Source organism: Cervus canadensis, chromosome 10 (genome assembly GCF_019320065.1).
Source record: "Cervus canadensis isolate Bull #8, Minnesota chromosome 10, ASM1932006v1, whole genome shotgun sequence".
Classification (NCBI taxonomy): Eukaryota; Metazoa; Chordata; class Mammalia; order Artiodactyla; family Cervidae; genus Cervus; species Cervus canadensis.
Window position 1 is genome coordinate 62246093 of NC_057395.1, and position 17553 is coordinate 62263645.

Genomic DNA, 17553 nt, shown 5'->3' on the forward strand with positions numbered 1-17553 from the left:
GGCAAATCATTGTACCTTTCTGAACTTCAGTTTTCTTATTTGTGAAATGGGACCTGGCATAGAATATGCACATGTGTGCTAAGTCATTTGTTATGTCTGACTCTGTGCAACACTATGGACTGCCTCCTGCCAGGCTCCTCTCTCCATGGGATTCTCCAGGCAAGGATACTGGAGTAGGTTGCCATGCCCTCCTCCAGGGGAATCTTTCTGACCCAGGGCTTGAACCCATGCCTCTTACATCTCCTGCATTGACAGGTTCTTCACCACTAGCACCACCTGGCACAGAATGATGACTCTCAAAAGTTGGTTCTGCAGCACCCTGTGGAGCAACCGCTGTTTACGGAGGATGGTTGGTGGTTGGGATGGGGAAGCCTAGAAGGCAGCACTCTGGGTTCCCTGCCCAAACTTCAAACAAAGCTAACTCCCCTCTCTCATCCATTTATGCGCTGCCTTTCTGTGAAAGGTCTGGCTTAAGAGAGGGCTCTGTAGCTTAACAGGTTTAAAGACCCCTGGATAAGATGTCTTTAGAGATCTTTCCTGTTCTACTTTTTTTGTGAGTTTATGAGTTACAGGAGAAAGAGTAACTTTCACACTGATGATAAAACCATTCTGGGTGTTTTGCTCTATGTCAGGCACTGAATGCTAAGTGTTCTACATGCATTTATCTTGTTAAAAAAAAAAAACAGTATAGCAACCCTATGGTGTGGGGAATTTAAAAAAAAATATTTACTTGACTGCACTGGGTTTTAACTGCAGCATGGAGGATCTTTGATCTTTGTTGCAGCATGCAGGATCTTGTTCCTTGATCAGGCATTGAACCCAGGCCCCCTGCATTGGGAGCTCAGAGCCTTAGCCACAGGACCACCAGGGAAGTCCAGGATGTAGGGAATTAATTATCCCCATTTTGCAAATAAGAACCTGGGACTTTGCAAATAAGAACCTGCAGCCACTATGGAAAACAGTATGGAGGTTCCTCAAAAAACTAAAAACAGGGTTGCCACATGATCCAGCAATCTCACTCCTGGGCATATATCCAGAGAAAACTATAATTTGAAAAGATATATGCACCCCTATGTTCATAGTAGCACTAATCACAATAGCCAAGACCTGGAAAGAAACTAAATGTCCATTAACAGATAAATGGATAAAGAAGATGTGAGATTTTATATATATTAAAAAGTAAAGGCATCACTTTGCTGACAAAGGTTTGTCTAGTCAAAGTTATGGTTTTCCAGTAGTTATGTATGGATGTGAGTTTGGGACATAGAGAACTGATACCTTTGAATTGTGATGCTGGAGAAGATTCTTGAGAGTTCCTTGGACAGCAAAGAGATCAAACCAGTCAATCCTAAAGAAAATCAACCCTGAATATTCATTGGAAGGACTGAAGCTGAAGCTCCAATACTTTGGCCACCTGATGCAAAGAACCAACTCACTGGAGAAGACCCTGATCCTGGGCAAGATTGAAGGCAAAAGGAGAAGAGGGCAGAAGAGGATGAGATGGTTGGAGAGCATCGCTAACTCAATGGACATGGATCTGAGCTAACTCTGGTACATAGTGAAGGACAGGGAAGCCTGGTGTGCTGCAGTCCATGCGGTCACAGAGTCAGATGTGCTTCAGTGACTGAACAACAACAACAACAACATATATGTATATGAAGGAATATTACTCAGCCATAAAAAGGAATGAAATAATGCCATTTGCAGCAACATAGATGGACCTAGAGATTATCATACTAAGTGAAGTAAGTCATAAAGAGAAAGACAAGTACCGTATGATATTGTTTATATGTAGAATCTAAAATATGAAACAAATGAACATACTTACAAAACAGAAACAGACTCACAAATGTAAAGAGCAGACTTGCGGTTACCAATGGGGGTCAGGTGGGGGAGGGAAAGATTGGGAATTTGGGAATAGCAGATGCAAACTATCACATACAGGATGGATAAACAAGGTCCTCCAGTATAGCACAGGGAACTCTTTTCAATATTCTGTGATAAACCACAATGAAAAATAGTATGAAAAAGAATATATATATATAACTGAATCTCTTTGCTGTACAGTAGAAATTAACACAACATTGTAAATCAACTCTATTTAAACTTAAAAACAATTAAATTAGAGGGGAAAAAAGAACCTGGGACTTGAAAGGTGAAGTAATTTCCTCGAGAGCACACAGTGTTGCTAAGTAGTTAACAAGGGTTTGGATCCAAACAGATTAGAAGGCATGAACTGGCAGCCCACAGGCCAAATTCAGCCTTAAGATATGTGTCTTTCGGCCAGCACCATGCTTTTTTTCTTTTTAAAATTTGAATTAGTTTCCAGCATTTAAAAACCAACAGATTTTGTGTAAAAATTTGAATTTAGAGCTTATTTTTCTCCTCACACCTGGCAACTGCCCACACTGGGAGCTTATACTCCCACATGAGTTGTAGGTACCTCCTTTAGAAGGGGCGTGATCTCTAGGCTTGCTACAGACTCCATGACTCCCTATTATCTTAAACCTGATCACTTTGCTTATTTATGGTACTCGCCTGGCCCTGTAGGTATCTGATCTGGCAACCTCTGTTCTAAACACAAGCCTGTGTCTGCCTTAATTTTTTCCTTCTTTCATCCCTCCATCGCCATCTGTTCCTTCTCCAGGTCCTGCTGATTCTCCTCATCACTTCTCTGTCATCTGCTCCCTCCTCTTCATTCGCCTGCTTTCCTCATCTGCCTTTTCCTTTGCCTCCCACAAAGGCGGAGTCCCTCTACTCTTCCCTCCCCTTGAATCCATCTTCCTAATTCAGATCTGGGTAGCTCTACCAATGTCACTGTGAAATCTCTGAAAAAGGATTCGCCCATTCTGGGTGAGCTCAGAGGGCAGAAATTAATTCCAATGGTGGAGACAGGAGATCACTGACAGCATGAGTTGGGGCTCAGATGACCCTACGTTCAAATCTTTGTTCCTTCACCTACCATCTGTGAGACATCGGCCTGCCACATTTTCTCACATGTTTGTGAGATGGGGACAAACACAGAACCTAGAGTCAAATCAGATTGCTTTCAAAAGTTCTTCCAACGTCACCATTTTAAAGCAACTTCTGCTCAGAAGCTTTCAATTATTCCCACCGCCTACAAAGTTGAGTGGAGAAATCAGTTCTTCCAGATACTAGTTCTACCTTACTTCTTTTTAAAAATTTATGTATTTGGCTGCACTAGGTCTTACTTGAGGCCTATGGAACCTTTAGTTGTGGCATGCGGGATCTAGTTCCCTGACCAGGCAGTGAACCCACGCCCCCTGCATTGGGAGTTCATAGTCTCACCCACTGGACCACCAGGGAAATCTAACTCAGTTTATACCTTGTGCTGCAGAAACCTCAAGCTCTTACATTCCTGCCTGCATACTTGCTTTTCCCTCTGTCTGGAATACCCTCCAGCATTCTGTAAACAAATACCTCATAAAAATGTGAGACATTAATACCTCCACCTGTTGAACCCTACTCATTTGCTTCCATTAGGAAATCTTTTTTGTTGTAAGTTAGAAAAAAAAAAAATTCCTACTCAAATTATTCAACCTCTAAAGATACACTGGTGCACAGAAAAGTCCGGAGGTAAGTCAGGCTTCAGGTATGTCTTTATCAGGTCTCTGGCTCAGTTTTTCCAGCAACATTTTCTTCGTCCTGCCCTCTTCTGTGTGATGGGTTTTGTTCTCTATCTGGCTTCTCTCATGGTGGTTGTGACGGTTAATTTTTTTAAAAAACTAAAAAAAAAAGTCTTTACTGAATTTGTTACAACATTGCTTCTGTTTTTTTGATGCAAGACAGGTGGGGTCTTATGGGTTCCCTGGCCAGGGATCAAATCCACACCTCCTATATTGGAAGGTGATGTCTTAACCACTGGACCACCAGGGAAGTCCCTGTGATGGTTAATTTTATGTGTTAACTTGATGGGCTAAATTATGCCCAGATAGCTGGTAAAACATTTCTGGGTGTGACTGTGAGGGTGTTTCTGGAAGAGATTAGCATTTGAATTGGTAGGCTAAGTAAAGAAGGGCAATGTGGGTGGGCATCTTACAATCTGTTGAAGCCTGAATAGAACAGAAAGATGAAAGGATGAATTTGCTCCTCTGCTTGAGCTGAGACATCCATTTTCTCTTGCCCAGGACACCGGACATTGGTGCTCCTGGCTCTTGGGCTTCTGGACTTGCACTGAATCATACCATTGACTTTCCTGGTTCTCTAGCTTGCAGATGGCAGATCATGGGACTACTCAAGCCCACATAACTGTGAACCAATTCCTGTAATAAATCTCTTCTTCTATATATCTCAACATATCCTATTGGTTCTGTTTCTTTGGAGAACCCTAATATAGTGGCTAAGAAAAAATTCTGCCACAACTCTAGGCACCACACTGTTCAGAAAAGGATATCTCATCTTCACGCTTCACCCTTATTAGACCAATAGTGGTTGATCTTTAATAATCAGAAGGTAGGCAGTATAGTGACTCAGCATGCAGGCTCTAAAGTTGGACTCCACCACTTATTAACTGTATGACCCTGGGAAAGTTAACCTCTTCGCCAGTTTCTGTACAATAGGGATTATAATAGTAACTACCTCATAGGAAGGACTGATGCTGAAACTGAAGCCCCAGTACTTTGGCCACCTGATGCAAAGAACCAACTCTTCAGAAAAGACCCTGATGCTGGAAAAGATTAAAGGTGGGAGAAGGGGCCGACAGAAGATGAGATGGTTGGATGGCATCACTGACGCCATGGACATTAGTTTGAGTAGGCTCCAGGAGCTGGTGATGGACAGGGAAGATTGGTGTGCTGCAGTCCATGGGGTTGCAAAGAGTAGGACTGAGCGACTGAATGGAACTGAACATAGGGCTGTTGTGGGAACAAGCTTGAAAAGCACTTAGCAGATTGCCTGGCAACTAGTAAATGCTCCGTGTTAGCTAGTGTTGCCAGTATATTTCCTCAGAAACGTCTCCCTTTATACTCTAATCTTCAGGGATTCTTCTGGATGACGCAGAGTACTCCTAGCATTTCTTTGTTGAATTCATAACCATGCATTCAACTAATGTTAAATGAGGACCTACTGTTTTAGGTTCTGGGGAATGAACAAAACAGACAAAATCCTTGTGGCAATCACACTGCAGTGAAAGGTAGGGGGTAGGAGACACAATAAATGTAATATTTCATGTTGTGATAACTGCAATGGAGAAAAATTCACTAAGAAAGGGTGTGAGGAAGTGCAGAGGAGTGGAGTGCTGCTATTTTAAATGTGGGTCATTTCCTCAGGCTTCCCTAAGAAAGTGACATTTGAGCAGAGACCTGAAGGAGGTGCGAGCCATGCCAATATCTGGGAAGAGAGCATTTGAGGCAGACACAAGAGCCAGTGCAAAGGCCCTAAGGTCAGCAGTATGTTTGGCATGGCCAGAGAACAGGATGGAGGCCATGTGGCTGGAGTAGAGTGAGATGATGTAAGAGGAATACAATAGGGGATAAGGTCTGAAGAGTAGGAGGAGGCAGATCACACAGGATTTTATAGGCCATGATCATAATCCTCAGTGCCAGCAGGATGCCAGGAGGGAAGATGATGTCACCAGCATAGAGAAGTTTTATAATTGAGGCCGTGAACAGGAAGGGGTGAGTGCTTCAACTTTCCTGGTGGGGGCCGGTCAGAGAAGACCTCTCAGAGGAGGTCCTCCATGAGTTGAGTGTTGAACAGGAGGCATCTAGGTAGAAGGGAAAGAGCAATTCAAGTAGAGAATGTGCTATATCAGAGAGAGCTAAGAGACTGTGGTCTAGTCAAACAAACATGGTAAGGCGAGTACACAGAAAGGGAGGTGAGGCACCAGGGAGCAGCCAGAAACAGAGCAGAGGAGGCTGGCAGGGACCAGATTCATTAACTGGTTTTTGATTGACTCATTCATTCCTTCAAGTGTTTTATGAACACTGGGTTTATGCACTAGATCTAGTGACACAGTGATATACACAACAGTCTAAGATTCCTGACCTCATGGAACTTACCTTCCAGTGCAGAACATGGGCAAAACCACATAAACTGATCAATAAATGACAAGACTAAGAAATGCCATGAAAGACATGAACAAGAGGCCTAGTTTGGCAAACTAGAGAATATCTTTAAGGTGACTGTTCAGGGAAGATCTTTCTGAGGTTTTTTTTTCTAAACTTTTTTTTGGGGGGGCTGTGCTGGGTCTTAGTTGCTGCATGGGGGATCTTTTAGTGGCAGCATGTGGGACCTAGTTCCCTGACTAGGGATCAAACTCAGGCCCCTTGCATTGAGAGCACAGAGTCTTAGCCACTGGACCAACAGGGAACTCCCAGGAGGTGATATTTAAGCAGAGACCTGAGGCATAAGAAGAAACCAGCAGTTAGAAGGGGTGGAGGAAGAACACTCTTGGCCTTGGGCTCAGTTGTCATCATCTTTCAAATTTGATTTCTCTTCCTTTTGAAGCAAGAAATGGGGGTAATTAAACAACACAAGTATAGCTTTAACTGCTGGTCTGGCAGAATCAGGAGGGGTTCATTTCAAACTCGGCTCTGTGCTCAGGAATCCAGTCTCTTAGGTGGTTTCTGGGAGAAGTGATGTGAAAAATCAGTTCAGTCCCTCAGTCGTGTCCAACTCTTTGCAACCCCATGGACTGCAGCATGCCAGGCTTCCCTGTCAATCACCAATTACCAGAGCCTACTCATACTCATATCCATCCCATCGGTGATGCCATCCAACCATCTTATCCTCTGTCGTCCCCTTCTCCTCCTGCCTTCAATCTTTCCCAGCATCAGGGTCTTTTCCAATGAGTCGGTTCTTCGCATCAGGTGGCCAAAGTATTGGAGTTTCAGCATCAGTCCTTCCAATGAATATTCAGAACTGATTTCCTTTAGGATGGACTGGTTAGATCTCCTTGCAGTCCAACAGAGTCTCGAGGGTCTTTTCCAACACCACAGTTCAAAAGCATCAATTCTTTGGAGCTCAGCTTTCTTTATAGTCCAACTCTCACATCCATACATGACTACTGGAAAAACCATAGCTTTGACTAGACAGACCTTTGTTGGTAACGTCCCTCTTAATATGCTGTCTAGGTTGGTCATAGCTTTTCTTTCAAAGAGCAAGTGTATTTTAATTTCATGGCTGCAGTCACCATCTGCAGTGATTTTGGAGCCCCCCAAAATAAAGTCTCCCACTGGGATGTGAAAAATACAATCACAGAATCACAAGTCGGACGATGCATGGAGAATCTTATCTTTCCAGCCTTCAGGGAAGTCTACAGCTGAAGGGCTTGCGGTCTTCGCGTGCTTTGGGAATGCACCGGCTGCTCCGCGGAGGTTGCACTACTGATTTAGGTGAGTTTTCGATAGGAGAAATATTCAGGAGGCAGGACAAGCATCCAGATCGAGATCCAGTTATAACATTTCCTGCACCCCGGAAAGATTAAGTTACTCGAATTTAACATTTTTTTTCAGGTGTAAGTGGCACCTCCTCCCGCCCCTCACGGCGGCGTCTCCGCCCAGTCCCAACCAACAGCGTGGACCCTGGCCCTGTCCGCGCACCAGGCTCCCTTGAAAGTGAAAGGACCTGGCGTTCCTTCCTACTTCGTCTCTTCCGCATCCTCCCGGCACCGCCCACCAACAACTTGTTTGGGCCCCCTCTCCAGGCTCCGCCCGCCTCCAGCCCTACTTTCCTCCTCCCGCCCCACCCCCATCGCCCTCCTTCCGGCTCCTCCTCTAGTGGCTACCTTCGGGTTCCCTCCTCCCGGTTCGGCTTCCGGGCCCGCCTCCTTCTGTCCCGCTTCAATCTCTCCTCCCTTTTAGGCTTTTCTTCAGCCCCCGCCTCCAACACCCTCCTCTAAAGGCCCCTACTCCCCCAAGCTCGCTCGGGCCTCCCTCCACTCTTGACCCCTCCTCTGGGTAGGCCCCGCCCCGCGCCGCCCCGCCCACTCCCCCTCTTTTTCATGCTCGGCTTTCCCGGGTTTGCGAGACCGCCGCTGCCTTCCATACTTGTCTTGCGCGCCTCTCGGCCTTGGCACCCTCTCGGCCCCGCCCCGCCTTACGCTCCGTACTGGTGTAAGAGAGCGTCTGTCTCCTCCCGCCCTAGCCCCGCCTCCTCAGGCTCCCACCTCAGGCCTTCCTCCCCGTTAGGCCCCGCCCCGACCCCTCCTTTCTCTTCTCCCCGCCGAAGCTCTGGACCTTTCCAAAGCTAGGTTGAGGGGGTAGGAAGAGCAGCTAGGTCTCGGGAGCCAGGCTGTTAGGGCGGGGCTGCGGACGCCGCGCGAGAGTTGCCAGGCTCTTCTCTGGAGACCTAGGCGGGGGCAAGGGGTGGCAGGACCAAGGCGGTAACGGCGGGCGGGGCCGAGCTGAGAGAAGCCGCTCCGGGCACCCCCACCGCCGCGCGCCTCAGTGGTCCGGGCCAAGGGAAGGACTCGCGGCTGCTGGGCTCGCACCGCTGTCAGTGCGGCGAGGTGCGCGAGCAGCGCGGACGCAGGGAGGGCTGAGCCGAGAGAAACCGAGGGGCCGACGGGGGCGACTCCCGCGCGTGTGCTCAGCTCCTCACGCTGCGGCCGGGGCCGCCTTCTTCCTCCCTCCCTCGCTCCCGCCCTTCCGCCCCCGAGTGCGGCGGCACCGCCTCCTTCCGCGCCGCGCGGCTTCCTCCAGATCTCTCAGCGCGGGTGAGTGGGGGCCGCGGGCGTCTCCTTCAAGGTGCGGGGAGTGGGTGCTCCTGGTTCCTTTTCGGTCACCCACCTCTTCGCGCGGACCGCTGCCTATTTTTAGGAACTCTTTTTTCGGCCCTTCTGGGAGTCCCGGCAGCCGGAGTAACTCCCAGCCCCCTTCCCCCGCACCTTCCCCTCCACTCGGCCCCGCCGCCTTGGGTCGCCGGCCGGGCCCGCCCGCTCCCGCTCCCGGCCGCCCTGGCGTTCCCTGCCCGCCTCCTCTCCGCGGGCCGGGCCTGGGCCAGGAGTTGGCGGGGTGGGCCCGCGCCAGCTCGGAAGTTGGAGTCTTTTGTGCTCGCGCCCCGCCCCGCCCGCCGAGGGGAGGAGGGGGGAGTGGAGGCCGCGCCGGGGAGGCCTCGGGCGGGCCCGGCCCCGGCTCCGGCCCAGACCTGGGGCATTTTCCGACTCTCCCTCCCGGGCTGGGTCTGCGGGGTCCCCGAGGCGCGCAAAACTGGACCCGCTTGGCTCCCTAAGGACCTTAGTGCCTCCTCGGTCCCCGCCTCTCCCGGTCCTGGGCTCGTGGCACACCTTGGGCTTCTTAGAGGAACAACAGCAGGCCCTCAAGCTGGGGCCGCGCGCCGCAGTTCACGCAGCCTTTTCCCGGCCGAGCCTCAGTTTGCCTTTCAGTGAACCGGGAGAAAGAAAGTCGCCTTGCAGGGTATTTTGTGGATTCAGGGAGGAAACTGATGTGTAAGAGAAGTGTTTAATACCAACAGGTAACATTTAACGGACTTGACGCAGGAACTTCGGCAGCTGTTTCATAGAATGCTCAAGACGGCCTTCTGAGGTTACCCCATTTACAAACAGAAATCAAGGCTCCGAGAGGTTAAAGAATATGTTCCAAATCACAGTGTGTAGCCACCGAAGTGTAAAGCCGTAGTGCTGGTGTCTGTTATTTATTTCTTAGTGTGAGCTTGTGTAATCTCTCAGTGCAGAACGGATTTGGAGTCACATCATTAGATGAGAGACCTGTCTCCGTCCTCCCTCGTTCACGGGTCAGTGTCCAGTATGGATGGAATTCCATCCTGGATCTGTGCGAGGTCGGAGGGAAAGGAAGTTCTTACAGATTTCTTGCTAATATTGCCCCTTAGAAGTGGATGGATACAGAGGACTCCAGATTTCCAGCACACTAAAGTTCCCTGGGGTTTTGGCTCAAGGAAGGCGTAGGTCATTTAAAGCAGTGAGGTCCATCTTTTGTTTATGGCATGTTCCTCCAAATCTTGCCCATTCTATAGTGTTTAAAGGGAGGGGGAGCAGAAAGTGGCTCAAGTCAATTGCTTAGACTCTGCTGCTTTCAACTAGAGATTTATTTCTCTTATTTTCAGATAAGGCCCAGAGGGGTAAAAGTGGACTAAAATTAACTTGGCAAGTGTTCTAGTTTTCCAGTGTGTTTGATGCCTGGTGTCTAAAGATCAGGCAGGGGTGTTCCTAGGCCAGGTCTCGAGTCTCCTGATATTTGCTGTAGTTCTCTGGAGTCTGGAGGATCCCTTTTGCAAGATCGTGGATTTAAGAGTAGTGGTAAATAGGGCTGCCAAGGGGTCCTCTCTAGTCTTAACTTTTTTTCCTGCCTTTTCCCTCTTTCCGGTTAACTGAACCTCGGAAGGGGTAAGTAAGTTGTCTAAATTCACAGACTGCTTAGTGACAGAATCAGAACTAGGATTTCAGTCTTCTGACTCCCAGTCCAGTAACATATATATATATATTTTTTCCCAGTAATATTTTTGTTTCTACCATAGTTTGCCACCTTTTGAAAGAACACTAAATTACTTATTCAGGCCTTAAGACCCGGAATCCCGAGTGAAATGAAATCACCAGGAAGTTGTTTAGTCCCAGCATTAAAAGGAGGCCAGGTTTTGTGCGCTGCAAAACAAATCATGCAATATTTGTCCTTTAGTGACTGGCAAAGCAGGCACTCTCATAAATTACCACTTTCGTTGCATAGTACTTTGTTTATGTTTTATAGTTCTCTTTTGTAACCATCATCTGATTTCATTTCTCATCTAGTTCTGTGAGGTAGCTTGTGGCATTTGGTTTATATTTCCTTTTTTACAGCTCTAGTTGAGAATTGAAACAGCAAGGTTTAGGGCACTTGCCTTAGGTCACCAAATTAACAAGTGGAGAGGACAGGACATCTCTTATGGACAAAGGATTTGATTTGTTCTGGCACAGTGAACTTGGCCACTCATTGTGATTCTCTGAGCCTCAGTTTCTTTCTCTGTAAACTCTCACAGGGTTGTGTGGGGCCTATGAGAAATGGCTGTGAGAAGTGCATTGTGGCAGTAGGCTAACATTTATTAAGTACTTTCCATGTACCAGTCACTAGATTAAGGACTTTGTGTGAAGTATCTCATTTAGCTCTCAAAGAGTTACTGTGTGAATTAGCTACTATTATTAAACCTGTTTTGCAGAAGAAACAAGAGTTAGAGAGTTTATATGACTTGCTCAGGGTCATGTAATTGATAACTGCAGACAATATAATTTTAAAGCTGGTATGCTTTTTTTTGGTAAAGGTACACATAAGATAAAATTTTACCATTTTAACCATTTTAAAACGTACAGTTCTATGGCATTAAATATATTTACATTGTTGTGCAACTATCACCATCTGTGTCTAGAACTTTTTCATCTTCTTCAACTGAAGCTACATATAAACACTTACTTCCCATTCCTTTTTCCCTCCTAGCAACTATCATTCTATTGTCTGTCTCTGTGAATTTGACTACTCTCAGTACTTCATATAAGTGGAATCGTGCAATATTTGTCCTTTTGTGACTGGCAAAGCAGGCACTCTTAGAGCCTCCCTTAAGCCCAGAGTGCTCTGTAAATGCAAAATGGTGATTAGGCATCATCTGCAGTAGGGTGTGGCATGCAGTTCTCCGACAAGAACCCAGGCCTGCTTGTGCCCCTTTGGTTAAGCTTCCTTACCCCCTTTCCCCAACTCTGCAGATTAAAGTTCCTTATCACTGAAGCCTTTTTTTTGCAGATTTCTGCTTGCCCCTTCTGTATCTTCCAAAGGGACCTCCTGCTGTTGAAATAGAACCCAGGGGACTTCCCAGCCTCACCTTGTTTTCGTCTTCCTTTCTGGTCATCCTGGGTTTTGGCGAATGGGGCTGCAGTGATCAAGAATAGCAGTGCTAGGCAGCAGCTCAGATCAGAACTACTCAGGATGGTTAAATGGATTACCTTTATGAAATGCTCCCTCTCCCTGCCCTCTTCTTTCCATAAAGGCACACAAGAGGAATTAGGTTTTGGGTTTCTAGAGGGTATTTATGGATCCTTGTTGCTTGCAGGTGGTTAAGATGGAATTAAATGCTGCATTTAGTCTTTCAAAATTCCCTTTGGTTTGACTGCTTCTGTGTCTTTGTGCGCTTTGGGGGGTGTGGTGGTAGCATGTGGTGTTTATGTTTGTGAAGTGTAGGTGGAATTTTGATTTGAAGCCAACAGAGGGTTGGGTTGGGAGGTGTTCCAAAGATGTGTAATAGGGCAACAAAAACAGATTTGATCATGTTGCACTTGCCTTAAAAATCTGATGGCCCAATATTGCTTACATATTAAAGCCCAAACCCCTGAGTATGATAATAAAGTCAGAAAGTTCTGAATTGTTTATTGGAGAGAATCTTCTAGTTGACGGACTTAAAGTCATAGACCAGCTGGCCACCTGGCTAACATTTGAATAGGCTACCTGTTGAGATTGTGTTTCATCGGGAACCTCGTTACTGGAAAGTTTTCCATTTATAGAACAGTTATTAAGCATCTGCCACACACAGCACTAAGCTTGGGAATTTGGGTGTCTCGGGGAAGACAGGCAAAGAAACAGGCAGTGTGAGAAGTGTTGTGACAGAAACAAGCACCGTCAGAGCATGGATGAAGGAAACTAACCCATCCATGGATGGTAAGGGTGGGAGTTCATCGGAGAAATTGTTTAAGCCTAGACTTCAGAGAAAAGACTAAGCCAGGAGGAGAAATCTGGGGAGCTGAGGAGAAGACAGGTAAGACTGTTTTCAGTTCAGTGCACTCAGTTGTGTCTTGATTCTTTGCAACCCTGTGGACTGCAGCATGCAAGGCTCCCCTGGCCATCAACTCCCAGAGCTTGCTCAGAGTCACGTCCATCGAGTCGGGTGATGCCATCCAACCATCTCATCCTCTGTCATCCCCTACTCCTGCCTTCAGTCTTTCCAAGCATCAGGGTCTTTTCTAATGAGTCAGTTCTTTGAATCAGGTGGCCAAAGTATTGGAGCTTTAGCATCAGTCCTTCGAATGAGTATTTAGGACTGATTTCCTTTAGGATTGACTGGTTTGATCTCCTTGTAATCCACGGGACTCTCAAGAGTCTTCTCCAACACCACAGTTCAAAAGCATCAGTTCTTTGGTGCTCAGCTTTCTTTATGGTCCAGCTCTCACATCCGTACATGACTACTGGAAAAACCATAGCTTTGACTAGATGGACCTTTGTTGGCAAAGAAATGTGTCTGCTTTTTAATATGCTGTCTAGGTTGGTCGTAGCTTTTCTTCCAAGGAGCAAGCGTCTTTTAATTTCATGGCTGCAATCACCATCTGCAGTGATTTTGGAGCCCAAGAAAATAAAGTCTCTCACTGTTTCCATTGTTTCTCCATATATTTGCCATGATGTGATGGGACTGGATGCCATGATCTTTTTTTTTTGAATGTTGAATTTTAAGCCACTGTATCTTTTGGAGAGGTGTTTTCTTTCTTCCTTTCTCTTCCCTCTCTTCCCTTCCCTCCCCTTTTTTCCTTAGGCAGTGGTAGGGGTATAGAGGTGGAGATAGGATTTTCACGAGTGCCTGAAAACCTAGTTTTTTTTTTTTTTTAAACCTAGTTTTAATTCAGTTTTAGCTTTATATATAAAATGTACAACTGGAGGGAGGAAAATGGCAGCAGTAATGTTAGCCTGCTGTCCTACAACTGCCTCCTTGGTACTGTAAGGAAAGTTTCAGACTCATGGTGGGATATAGCTCACAGACTCTCAGGACGAGAAAGAAAGGGGCAGTGGGGTACATTGAGAGTCTAGTCGTGGGCCTGAGGATGTTTGGTCTAGTCCTTGGCTACTCATTCAGTGCATGGGATTGGCCAAGCCCCTTTCCTTATTGCTTCATAAAATAGAGGGCTGAAGGGTGAGGCCTGGTAACAAAAAGGATTTGACTGTTCTTCTAGTGGGGAGTTAACTATTGAATAACCTGAAGACAGGCATCTGCTCAAGTATTGTTAGTTATTTCTTCTGTTTCTGCAGCCCTTCCATTTCCTCAGTCTTTCTGTCACTTCATAATGGCCTCCATGTGAATAAATGTGCTGTGCCTCTTAGGAGGAGGGGAGGAAGGATTGGATATATTATCTCAAGGTTCTAGTCTGCATCTCCAAGAAGCCATGCAGACTGTCTGCTGTCTCCTGCTCTCTATGTTGGGGTAGGGGTCTGGAGTTTGTGGTTGAATATTCAGATTTTCTTAGGCTCAGACACATGTATTTGGAGTTTTCCACTGACTGAAGTGCAAATCTGAGTATCCTCCCACCATGCCCAGTGCTGTTCCACTGGGGGAGCAGGGACAGCATTCAGTGGGCTTTTGATACTGGCCAAACTCATGTTAATTGTAATTACCTAATACTCCCTTGATCTCAGTCTTCCTGTCTGTAAAACACTAGGGTTGGACTGGATAATATTGGGTCATGCTTTTACCTCTCAACAGTCTGAATGTCTGGTTTTATGGGAATTCAGTTCAGTCACTCAGTCATGTCCGACTCTTTGCGACCCCATGAACCGCAGCACGCCAGGCTTCCCTGTCCATCACCAACTCCTGGAGTCTACCTAAACCCATGTCCATTGAGTCGGTGATGCCATCCAACCATCTCATCCTCTGTCGTCCCCTTCTCCTGCCCTCAATCTTTCCCAGCATCAGGGTCTTTTCAAATGAGTCAGCTCTTTGCATCAGGTGGCCAGAGTATTGGAGTTTCAGCTTCAATATGTGGGTTGAGAATTTATCTCTGAAAGGAGGACGGGCTTTGTGAGAGTATTGAGAGTATCTCACAGGGTTAAATTCTGGGTTCATAGACACCTTTCAGTATATAAACAAATGGGTATTGCTTTTTAGAGTGGACAAATTGCTGAAAAATTGCTTGTGAGATGAATTTACTAAATTATCTACTGAGTTCCACTGTAAACTTGGAGCTTTTGTTCCATGGGGCAAACTTGGATCCCACAACTAAAAAGTTATATTCAAAAATGTAGCAAGCTGTTTAAAATCATAGAATAAAAGAAAAATTGAAAAAAACACCGTAAGATTCCCAAACACCACGAGGACTGGAAAAACACTGGACCAGAAATTTGCATTTCCTTAGAGCTTTGGCTTTATGAGATAACGTCTGCTGAGGTTACCTGGCCCTTAAAATGCCATCTGTAGAGACTGAATAGTTCTGTTTATTTGTCAAGGTAAGAATCATTGCTTTATTCCAAGTAAGTAGTCTCATTTAGAAGGTCAGATTTAGTGTTGTTGGCCAGGTTTTCGTTCTAGAGGCATTTAGCTGATATTTAGCTATCTGCTGTTTGTTTGTTTTATGAAGGATTTCACTAAGCCTAGTTAAAGGTAGTGTTTGCCTGGTGTCTGTTGATCTGTTTGTCTAGTTTTCCTTTGTAATTCTTCATGCTAGTGAAAGCAAATGCAGTAGTAGATTGAAAAGATTCGTGTCCATAACTCATTATTTCTCTAGGTCTGGGTTATTGCTCTGCGTCTGGGTTTCCTTTCTGGAAGGTATGATCATGCTGCACTGAGAAATCAACTGTTCTCTGCTTACACAGACCATGTTAAAAGGTCTTTGAGACTTTGTTCTTCCAAATAGCAGTAAGCTGGCACTGAGAAACAGTGCTCTCAATATAATAATGATGTGCCTGAATCAGTTGAACACAAGAATAACTTTTCTTCATATCTTTTTTTTTTTTTCCCACCCCTCTTTTCTTCATATCTTAAAGACTCATCCTAAATTGATTTTCACACCAATTAAAATTAACTTTACTAAAATTAGGGTCTTGGGTAGAGTTACCATGATAAGTAGGTTAAGTACCTAGCTGCTGTAGCAAGGTTATGTCAGCTGCTTTCCATCCCGAAGTCCAACTATTTGTTCCAGGAATTTGGAGTACTAACTATGAGTTCTCCCTATGGAGAACATACAAACCAAACAAGACATGATTGCTGCCTTCAAATTACATTCAGATAAATACAACAGGTCCTAGCTTATACTTACCTCTACTGCCTTGGCCTGGATATTTTGGTTGAGGGTTCAAACTGAAAATAGCAGCATTGGTGGGTGTAGCATTAGGCCATGAGGCCTATTTAAATATCTCACTTTCAGTGTTTCAATTTGTTTTTTACCTCCCCTCCCTCTTTTCCTTTCTTCTGCTTGTTATCTAGATTTTCTCCTCTGTTGCCGAGGTGTCTGTCAGCCAGTGTGTAAAGTCAAGAACCTTAGGGTAAGAGGCAACGTTGTCCTTCAGGCTTGGGGGTGCATACATCTGCTTAGTGCTTGCCCTATTCTTCTCACATCAGTTCTTTGACTGATTTCCAGAGTTGATGATGTCTAGCTGCTTATTTAAGGATGAAGAAAATGAAGTTTCAGATTTAATTATTTTAAGTTTTATATGCAGTCTTAAGATAGCTCTCTGTTTTGCTTGCAAGTAGAATTGAGGTGTGGTTTCTGGCATTAGTTGTTTTTTATTTTGATTTTGGCTGTGTTGTGCAGCTTGTGGGATCTTAGTTCCCTAACCAGGTATTGAACCCAGGCCTTCAGCAGTGACAGTGTGGAGTCCTCACCACCGGACTGTCAGGGAATTCCCATTTGATCGATGTTTGACTTGTTAATTATGACTACTCTGTGGTTTTTGAAACCCATTGCTACTGCCTCTGCCAGCCACCTTTGAACACTTAGCAGCATGGAGCCCTAAGAAATGGAGGAGACGTTGAGCTTACCCTGTCTTGAAGGGCTCTTCTTTGTCCCTTCCCTCAAAAAAGAAATGTTATTTGGGATGCCGTGTTTTGTTCACGATTTCTTCCAACAATTTAGCTTTGTCCATGAGGTCTGGAGGAAGAGGAAATATGCCTGTGTTCAGTCTCATAGTTTGGGGACAGTATTGAAATCAATCGGTCAAACTGTATGGAGCTCGCTGAGTGCCTCCCTTGGTGCTGTGAGGGATGTAAATGTGTAAAACAGTCTCTTGTCTTCAGGGAACCTGTGGTCTCTGGGGAGATAAGGTAATCATGAAGTTGTAGCTGATAAGACAGTTTGGTTTAGAAGACTAGGATCTTTTGTTTCCTGGAACTAATTTGGTCAGAAAAACTGGAAAAAGTAATTTTCTCCTGTGTGAAACTTCGTTTTCTCATCTATTATTGTTCAGTCGCTAAGTCATGTCCGGCTTTTTGACCCCATAGACTGTTTCATGCCAGGCTTCCCTGTCCTTCACTATCTCCTGGAGTTTGCTCAAACTCATGTCCACTGAGTCAGTGATGCCATCCAGCCATCTCATTCTCTGTTGCCCCTTCTCTTCCTGCCCTCAGTCTTTCCCAGTATCAAGGTCTTTTCCAATGAGTCAGCTCTTTGCATCAGGTGGCCAAAGTATTCAGTTGATGAATATTTAGTGTTCATTTCTTTTAGGATTAACTGCTTTGATCTCCTTGCTGTCCCAGGGACTCCCAAGAGTCTTTTCTAGCACCACAATTCAGAAGCATCTATAAAATAGGGTTAATAATCTATATCTTGCTTTCCTCACAATGTATTGTGAGGAGCAGGTTAGATGTTACTAAAAGTACATTATAAAACCAGATGATACAGTTAAT

At 45.6% G+C, this 17553-nt stretch overlaps 1 protein-coding gene and 1 long non-coding RNA gene across 3 annotated transcripts in view; one reads left to right on the forward strand and one right to left on the reverse strand.

Annotated features, from left to right (window-relative positions):
- Positions 1 to 7106: 7106 nt before the first annotated feature.
- Positions 7107 to 8084, reverse strand: LOC122448490. Its single transcript, XR_006271635.1, has 2 exons — positions 8010 to 8084; positions 7107 to 7427 (listed from the first exon to the last, which is right to left on the reverse strand). It is a non-coding gene; the product is annotated as an uncharacterized LOC122448490 (long non-coding RNA).
- Positions 8085 to 8545: 461 nt separating this feature from the next.
- The window catches only part of RALY (RALY heterogeneous nuclear ribonucleoprotein), an 83198-nt gene continuing 74190 nt past the window's right edge, over positions 8546 to 17553 (forward strand). For both annotated transcript variants that reach the window (XM_043479811.1, XM_043479812.1), the window contains exon 1: positions 8546 to 8677. The gene's annotated coding sequence lies outside the window, so the exon portion shown is untranslated. The remainder of the gene's footprint in view (positions 8678 to 17553) is intronic.